General features: G+C 53.2%; 1 pseudogene; it reads right to left on the reverse strand.

Moving 5' to 3' along the window:
• Positions 1 to 1,315: 1,315 nt before the first annotated feature.
• On the reverse strand, positions 1,316 to 1,884 carry LOC129151585 (E3 ubiquitin-protein ligase RNF114-like; annotated as a pseudogene).
• Positions 1,885 to 8,984: the final 7,100 nt, after the last annotated feature.

Below are 8,984 nucleotides of genomic sequence, written 5' to 3' on the forward strand. Positions count from 1 at the left end.
TCGGCGGTCCCGGACCTGTCTCCTGCTTCAACAGTGTTTGGACGGAACAGACCCAGGGACGCCCCTTCCTCCAGCCTCCGGCCACTCTCCTGCGTCTTATCCAGTCACCCTCTTCACAACCACCTCCGGGCTCAGCCAACACACCGGTTTTTTGGTTTTTTGGTTTTCTAGCTTAACTTCCTCATTGCCGAACAACCATGAGCTCCCCAATTCGTCACAATTATTCCACCGAGGTGGAGGCTGCGGTCAACCGCCCGGCCAGCCTGCCTCTGCGGGCCCCGCACACCTACCTCTCTCGGGGCTGCTGTTTCCATGAGGATGTGGTCTTGGGGCGGGGGCCACTTCTTCTGCGAGCTGGCGGAGAAGAAGCTGAGGGCGCTGGGCGGCTCTTAAAGATGCAAAACCAGCGCGGTGGCCCATTCTCTTCCAGGACGGGCTGAGGCCTCCCCAGATGAGTGGGCAAAACTCAGCCACGGGCCGCCCTGGCCTTGGAGAGGAGCCGGACCCAGGGTTCTCCCCGCGCAGACCCTCAGCTCTGTGACCTCCCGGAGAACCACTTCCGGGTGAGGAGGGGAAACTCATTAAAAGATGGGCGACCACCTGACTCACCTCCGCAGGCTCCCGGCCCCCAGGCTGGGCGGGGCGAGTCCCTCTTCCAAGGCTCCCCCTCCAGCACGACTGGGAGCCTCTGGAGCCCTGAGGCCTTTGAGGGGCCCCTCTGCATCTCCCCGAAACTACTAGCCATTCTGTAACCACCCTGAAGCCCTCTCCCATGCATGGGACCAAATGAAACAATAAAGCTTTTTGCAGAAAAATAAATAAAAGGTTTCCTGAGAGGTAACTCCAGCTCTGGCCGCTGTTGCCAAGGACCAACTAACAGGAACCTGCTCAGCACAGGAGAAGCTCCCTCACTGATCAGATGCACACACACCCCAGGGACGAGGAGAGGAGACACTGGTCTCATTTGTGCTATTCCGTCCCACAGGAGGTCCTGGCTGGCGTGGAGGACCGGAGAGAGGAATGCTGGGTGAGAGGAATAAGGACTGGTGGTGGAGAAGCTGGGTTTTCTTCGGAAAGAAGCAGCAGAAACCCCAGGAAGTAGCTGAGGAGCAAAGACCAGATGGGACAGACAGGGTTAACCATAGAGGGGAGCCCAAAGGAAAGGAGGGGAGGGCCCTGGCCTGGGAACCTGTGTCCCTGTGAGAAGTGACCCTGTCCCAACACCAAGCTCCCTTCCAAATCTACTGCATATTTAGGGCTTCACACATAACCCGTAACGGAAGCTCTGAACTCGAGAGGACAGCGGAAGCCCTGCTCACCGAGGGATGATGGAGCGTTGCAAGGCCTGATGCATCGCGTCCTCTTCATCCACATCGCAGTCCACTGAAGTGTCCTCAGAGAACTGGTGCCGCGGCTGGATGTGCTCGATGAAGCTGGTGCCGAGGCAGCAGGGTCTCCCCCCGGGCAGGAGGCACATGCCCGACAAACACAGATTTGGGGTCCGTGCTATGGGACAACTCGCCGTGTCCCCAAGTCCTTCTTGATCAAAGTTCTTCTCGGGACAGGAAGGCCAAGGAAAGGGAAAACGGTGTGGGACATTCCTTGGCTGAAGGGACACATCCTTGGTGGTGGCCTTCACACCTCCCACCATGTAATCCTGGTATTTGGAACAGGTAGCCACGTGGGCCGGGACCTTAGGAAGAAATGGTTACGGGGGCCAGTGCCCCGGGCTGCGGCGCCCCCTCCGGCCTCAGCTGCATTTCCTCCGGTTCAAGAGGCGGGTGTAAGGACAGACCGGCTTCCTCTCGTCAGACAGTCCTGCCGGCGTGCAGAGCAGAGGACGCGCCCGCAGAACCTGCACCGGTTCTCTGCACCTCTGAGCATACAGGACGCCGAAGCGGCCCGTGGCTCGGCCTCCCGGGGCCTGCCAGCTGCGCACCACCCTCCCGTCCCGCTGCTGCGCTGCCATCTTGCTTGCAGCTGCCATGTTCTTAAACCTGCGCCCCCCTGGTGTGACTCAGTGGCTGAGCCACGACCTATGAACCAGGAGGTCACGGTTAGATTCCTGGTCAGGGCATATGCTGGGCTGCTTGCTCAATCCCCAGTAGGGGGCGTGCAGGAGGCAGCTGGGGCTCAATCCCCAGTAGGGGGTGTGCAGGAGGCAGCTGGGGCTCAATCCCCAGTAGGGGGTGTGCAGGAGGCAGCTGGGGCTCAATCCCCAGTAGGGGGCGTGCAGGAGACAGCCTAATAGTGATTCTCATCATTGATGTTTCTCTCCCCCTTTCTCTCTGAAATCAATAATAAAAATATATTTTGTAAAAAAGACTTGAACACATGTCACTGACCTATGAGCACACTTGGCAAAACTTCATGAATGCCGCTCTCCTGGAGTCCGTGCAGGTACAGTCCCCAGCAAGGACACAGTGCAGGGGCCCGGATGCTGCTTCTGCCCACTCCCTGAGCCCCGGATGAATGCTATGTTCTGCTCAAAACAAGGGAAAGGGAGAATTTCAAGTGATGGTGTGCCTCCAAATTCTTGCGATTCCAGCATTTTTTCAAAAGGTTAATAAAAGTTATTGCCAAAAAGTTTTATTTAAAAAATAAGAGAGAGCTGTCCCAGTCGATATTTTCAGGAAATTGCAGGTTAAGTAAAATGACACAGATTCCTTTGCTACAGGACTTGTCAGGGCCTTTAATGTATTAAAGACTGTAAATCCACGAAGGAGAAATGGGCTGTGGCATTTTTCCGAACTTTTTCACTATGGAATTGTTCTCCCACCCCCCGTTTTGTTTTTTTTTATTAATTTTTATTTTTTAAAATTGATTTTAGAGAGAGGAAGGAAAAGAGAGAGAGAAAGAGAAAGAGAGAAAGGGAAATACTGATGTTGAGAAACATTGATTGGCTGCCTCCTGTACGTGCCCCAATGATGAATTGAACCCTCAACCCGGGTATGTGCCCTGACCAGGAACTGACCAGCATTCGGTGTACGGACGATGCTCCAACATACCAAACACACCAGCCAGGGCTTCTTTCCCCTTTTCTGAAATAAATGTTTCAGGGAACACAATGCGGAACTCTGACCCAAGACTGCGTTTTCCCAAACAGGTCAGCTTTCCCCAAGGACATACAGAAAACATGATTTTCCCCTTCTGTCCCTCCCAGCTTGAATCATTTTTCCATCCCTGAGACTGTTGGGACCCTGGGGTAATTATATTTAACCCACCAGGCCATGGCCAGGGAATGAATTGTGGTATTTCTTGAAGTCCTAGGATGTGTGGTTTCTGAGCTGGTGGCTGAGATGCCTCCGTTTCCCCTGTAGCTCCCTGGCTGAATTGGGACTATCACTTTGAACATCAATATATCTGGCCAATCTAGTCACTGTTTGTGATGGCCCCTGGGACCTGGACCCTGCCTTGTGTCCCACCTGCTGGCTGGGGAACCACTATAAAGTGTGTGACTCCCATCACCTACAACCTCCTGCCATTTTTACTCAGGCTTTTTGGTACAAAACCAAAGTGGGTTCTCATTTTGACTCTGCCACTCCGCGTGAATCTGGGTGTGTCATCAGACCCCCTTTGTGGCTAATTCTGCCCACATTACATGGACGTTACAGGACATACACTGGATAAAGGATGCCATGAGCTTAGCCCAATGCTAGGCACATGGTAGGTCTTTGTTAGTCCTCTTTGGTTGAGTTGATTGCCACTTACTGGTTGTGTGTCCTTGTGCAATGTGCTTCTTGACCTTGAACTTCACTTTTCTAATCCCTAAATTAAGAATAATCATGCGTATTTCGAAAAGTCACTGGGAAATTGAGAAAGATAATGCATGAAAATGCTCTGGGGAAGCTATGAAGCCCTACGTAGTTGCCATGGTGACAGCAACGCGTTCGTGAAATGTAAAGTTGCTGCACCAACCACCAGGAACCCATTCTAAATCCCTGAGGAATTCTGTGTACTTGGCAGCAATTCCCACAGATTGACAACCATTCATCCCACAGATATTTTGGGCTGCCAAATCTATGCCAGATTCCAAGCTTAGGCTGGGGAGGGTATGAGATTTTGGCCTACTTGTGAGCTAACTTGGATGCTGGCAGGAACACCAGACTCTTGGGTCAGAAACAAAGGACTTTATTACTCATGGCAAATGGCACAGGCGTCAGCATCTTTGCACCAGTTCCTTTTGTCCCTAAGTCCCACGGGAGTAGGTTACCCAATTTAGGAAAATAAACACATAGGGTAGCCAGTTAAACTTGAATTTCAGATAAACAATGAATACTGTTTTAGTATGTCTCGAACACTGCATGGGTCATACCTACATTTAGAAAGTATCCATTGTTTAGCTGGTGTCCGGTATTTTAACAGGCAACTCTGCACAGGGGTGACATAGACGGGCCCAGCTGGGCGACTCACATGCAGTGGCTGCAATACAGGAGGTGAGCCCGGAGCTCAGAGAACCCCAAACTTCTATAATGGGCGGTAAGCATGCCTGCCCTTCCATCCCCAATTTACAGATGGAGAAACTGAGGCTCAGAGATGTGAAGTGCTTTGTCCAAGCAGCGCTGGTAAGGGGTAGAGCTGGGACCCAAACCCTAGCTAGCCTGACGGCAGCGTATGTGTTCCTCCAATGACAGACAACCTTGGGAGCCAAGGTCACGGAGAATGCCGGCTCTGGCTTCCGGAAGGCGAGGCTCCATGAACCCAAGAGGTGCCGATTTTCCACACTGAGCTTCTCTCTACAGAAGAACTCTGGTTGGCTCCCCTGGCATCTTTTCTTGCTGTTCCTCATCTCCATCTGGCGAGACATGGTCCGTCTGCAAGATGAATGGTCTTGGTGGACGTCGGCACCTCTGGTTGCCTTGGCAATGCTGTTCACCCCTCACCAAGATCTGCCCTTAATAAGTCATCCTGAGCCTTCTCAGACGCCAGCAGCTCATTTCCTTCCCTCTTGCTCTGTCTCCCCTTCCCTGCCCGAGGCCTGGCTCCAGCATTCCCTGAGCTGAGCCCTGAGGCCTCCTGCTTGCCTGGGGCCGGTTAGCTCAGAAAGAGCCAGGCCTCTGTTTCCTGAGGTGCCGAGGGACGCTGTGAGCAACAGCTTGGAGAAGAAGTGGACAGAGCAGAGGGTGTTGGGCTCGGGTCAGTGGACACAAACGGCCCCTGATCCAGGGGTCACTAAGGCCCAGCAGCCTTCTCTTCTTCTAAGTTCTGGTGACAAATTTTTTGGACTCTCCCTCCTCAGGCAGCAAATCGTATTCCACTTCTGTTCTCAGAGTTCAGTACAAACCAGCTGTCCCCACCCCCCCCCCCACCCCGCCCCCCGCCGCGTTCCCCCACCGACAGAAGGTTCTGTCTCACACTCTTGGACTGTCGGGGGACTCGGGGACGCTGCCAGACGTCTTGTCCCTGCGCGATGCTGGGAAGCTCGCTTCTGCGTGCTTGGGTGCCTTTCATAGTTTATAGTTTTGTGGAGGCTCCACTTCTTTAACAACTAGACCCAGAATATAGTGGCCCAACACAAAAGAAGTTTATTTTTCTCTCATGATAAGATCTAGGAGGCTCAGGTTTGTGGGGGTGGTGGCAGGCTGGGCTGATGTGGGATCTGCCATTGTCCACACATAGCGCCCCAGGCCGTCCCCCAAGCAGGGAGGGGCTGGAGTGGGAGCCAGGCCGGAAGAGGCACTGGTCACCTCCACGCACATCCCACCGGCTCCAGCTCCATCGTCTGGCCACACCCATCTGCAGGGGAGGCTGGGGAAGGTGGCTGTGAGTCCAGGAACGGGGAGAATGGATGGATCTCCGTGGATAGCCGGTGGTCTCTGCCGAAACAAACTTTCTCGAATCCTTAGATTTTTCTTTTTTTTCAATTTTTTTTATTAAGGTATTATATGTGTACATATCTTACCATTGCCACCCCCCACCCCACAGATTTTTCTTTTTTAATGTGTGGTCTCTGTTTCATTTTGCCTTGACGCAAATAGGAAACTTAGCTCTCTTAGAGTTGTGCAGGTACACACACACACACACACACACACACACACACACACACACAAATACACACACAGTTGTATCAAGCACTGTGGATGGGCAGATGTTGCTGATGAATTCGGGGTGGAGAGGAGATGGGTGGTGTTACAAATAGCGTCTGGGAATCAGTGATAATGTTTCATCCCCAAACTCTCCTTGGGTCACCCCGTGGCGTGCCTGCAGGTCTGGCTGCCCCCCAACCCTCCCTGGTGCTGGCTCTCTCCATCTTGCTGGCTCTTCTGCCTGCCCCTGTACTCTCCCCCATCCCTTCTCTCCCAACCCCAAGAGAGCCTTCCCTGTGTTACTGCGTTACACTGAAGAGATGCCTGGCTTATCACATCCAGCCTGGTGAGTCTCTCCCAGTGTTTTCCCCAAACAAAGACCGTTTCCCAGCTGTTAAGACAACTTCCTTTGTTCCTGTTCTCAGTAGCCCCAGGGGTAGGCATTGCTACCTCACTTCACCTAGGAGAAAGCTGACACCAGGAGCAGGCGAGGACTTGCTTAATATAACAGCTGTTAAGTCACAGAGTCTTGGCATCAGAGACAGAGACGCAGCCTGCCCGCAGTTAGCCGTGAGCCAGGCCACTCTGCCCTGCCGGGCAGGAGCCTGGAAACCTGGGTCTGGCGGCAGCTCTGCTCCTGATCGCCCTTGACCTTCGATAAATCCCTTCACAGGGCCGAGCTGACAGACAGGACTGAGCAGTTCCTGGCAACGTGGATGATTTGAGGGCTGGGATTCTACTCCAGCAGCTCGGCCAATGCTTCTGTGGCCACCTCTGCAGGGCCAGACCCGGAGAAACCGATCCGGCTCTGTGAATCTGTTTTTTGTTTTTATATTTATTTATTTTTCTTTATTGACTAAGGTATAACCTATGTGTCCTTATCCCATCATTGCCCGCCCCCCCCCCCCCCCCCGTCCCCCGACTCATGCCCTTACCCCCCTGGTGTCTGTGTCCATTGGTTAGGCTTATGTGCATGCATACAAGTCCTTTGGTTGACCTCTCCCCCTTCCACGATGAACTTGGTAGGAAAGGAGATGTTTTCCTGCCACCCCTTACTGCACGTCTCCTCCCACCACGGTTCACGGGCAGCCGGCCACCGTGGAACTAAGACGGCCTGGAACTGCTTCCCAAGTAACCAAGAAGGAGGAGTTCCTGAGGAAGGAGGAGACGGAACCCCAAAGCCAGTCCGAAGGCTCCCATCTTGCTCAGGTCCAGGAGGTGGCCCAAGTTCAGTGCTTCCTTCATAAGCGCCTCCCTGGCTCCCCAGGGCCTCTCCCACCGTGGAACAGCCGCAGCACTTTCTCCTCGGGCGACCAGCTGGGCCCAGTTTGCCTGGGACTATCCCCGTTTTAAAACGGAAAATCCGGCATTCAAGAGCCTCCTCAGCCCTCAGCAAAATGGGATGTTTGGTTACTCCACTCTCATCGTAGTTTAGAGAGAGAGAGAGAGAGAGAGAGAGAGAGAGAGAGAGAGAGAGAGACATCCATCGGTTGCCTTCCATATGTCAATCTTTCGGTGCATGGAACGAGGCTCCACCACCTGAGCCACACCGGCTGGCACTCTCATTGTGCTTCCATGTTGTCTACCTTACGTTTTGCTTGGTGACTGTGAATTAGGGCTCTGGGGTGGGCTGGACCAAATCCCGCCCCTGCGGGTGGCATCTCCTCCCCAGTCTCCGTTTCCTCCACTGTAAAATGGGGACAGTGAAAGCACCTTTGCTTCCAAGGGTTGGTGTGAAGATGGACTGAGATCATGTTTCGTGGTGGAGTTCCCTGGGTCACAGAGATGACATGCTCTGGCCTCTCTGGAAATAGATGTTAGCTCTCTGAAAGGTAGTAAGGTTCGAGGGGAGGTCAGTTCTGAGTGTCCTGGGGGCACAAGGAAGGGCTGATCAGGTCTCCAGGGATGACAGGAGACTCTGGAGGGATGGCGAGCCATGAGGTGGGGCCTTGAGAGTGGAGTTGGAGTCATTCAGGCGGCGAATGGGGAAGAGCACGGTCAGCGAAGGGAGCAGGCTGGGGAAGGGTGTGTCTGGTCCAGTTTAGCTGAGCTGGAACTACGTTTTCTGGAATTTCCTCTGGGCTAGACTTGGCCATGAGAGCAAGCTGCATGAGGTTTGGAAAGTAGAAGTGGACAGCTTAGTGATCGTCCTAACCACCAAGCTGTACACCTGAAGCCAATACAAAGTAAAAGTTTAAAAATAATAATCCATTTAGCCTAAATAATAAAGACCTTAATTTGGGTAATATAAATTTCTGTATCACAAAGAAATAATAACCATTTGAAAATAAAAAATAAAAGTAGAAGTGGACACAGCCCTTTGGGTATGCTCAGACATTCAGGAGAGATAGAGCTGCAGCTCCCGTGTATCCACGTAGATCTCGGGGCTCGTTCCTTCTCTGTGGGGGTGGGATGTGGCAGCCAGGCCAGCACCTGCTGCAGCTCCTGCCGTATCTTCTCCTTCAGTTTCTTTGTCTCCTGGCTCAATTTCTTCATCAAAGGCTCCAGCTTCTCCTACAGGTCAACCTTATGAAGGAAGCTGGAGGCTCGGACACAATGAGAGACCAGTGTGGGCTCCAGTTCGTCCTCCTGGGGTCCAGCGTGCCTTGCTGTCCCCAACTCTTGGCCACTGTATTTCCCATTGCCTGCCTGCTAGCCTCAGACCTGGCCTGGCTGAGGCCACAGCTGTGCGTCAATCTTGTAGGCAGCCGTTGCGTCCTATAATTGCTTCAAGTCAGCTCCCTAACTATATCCGATTCTCTATAACGCCTGGTGAGGGGTTCTGCTCCTCCAAAGGAACCCCGACTGATCCACTGAGTCTTGCGTGACTCGGGGAGGAGGTTCGGGGTCCTGACAGTGGGTGATGGGAAATGAGGAAAGGGAGGTGGACAGGGGCCCCACGACCTGCAAGTCATAAGTGTCTGGCCCAGGGACTTATCCTGCCTTTAATGAGGAGCC

Source organism: Eptesicus fuscus, chromosome 15 (assembly GCF_027574615.1).
Source record: "Eptesicus fuscus isolate TK198812 chromosome 15, DD_ASM_mEF_20220401, whole genome shotgun sequence".
Taxonomy (NCBI): domain Eukaryota; kingdom Metazoa; phylum Chordata; class Mammalia; order Chiroptera; family Vespertilionidae; genus Eptesicus; species Eptesicus fuscus.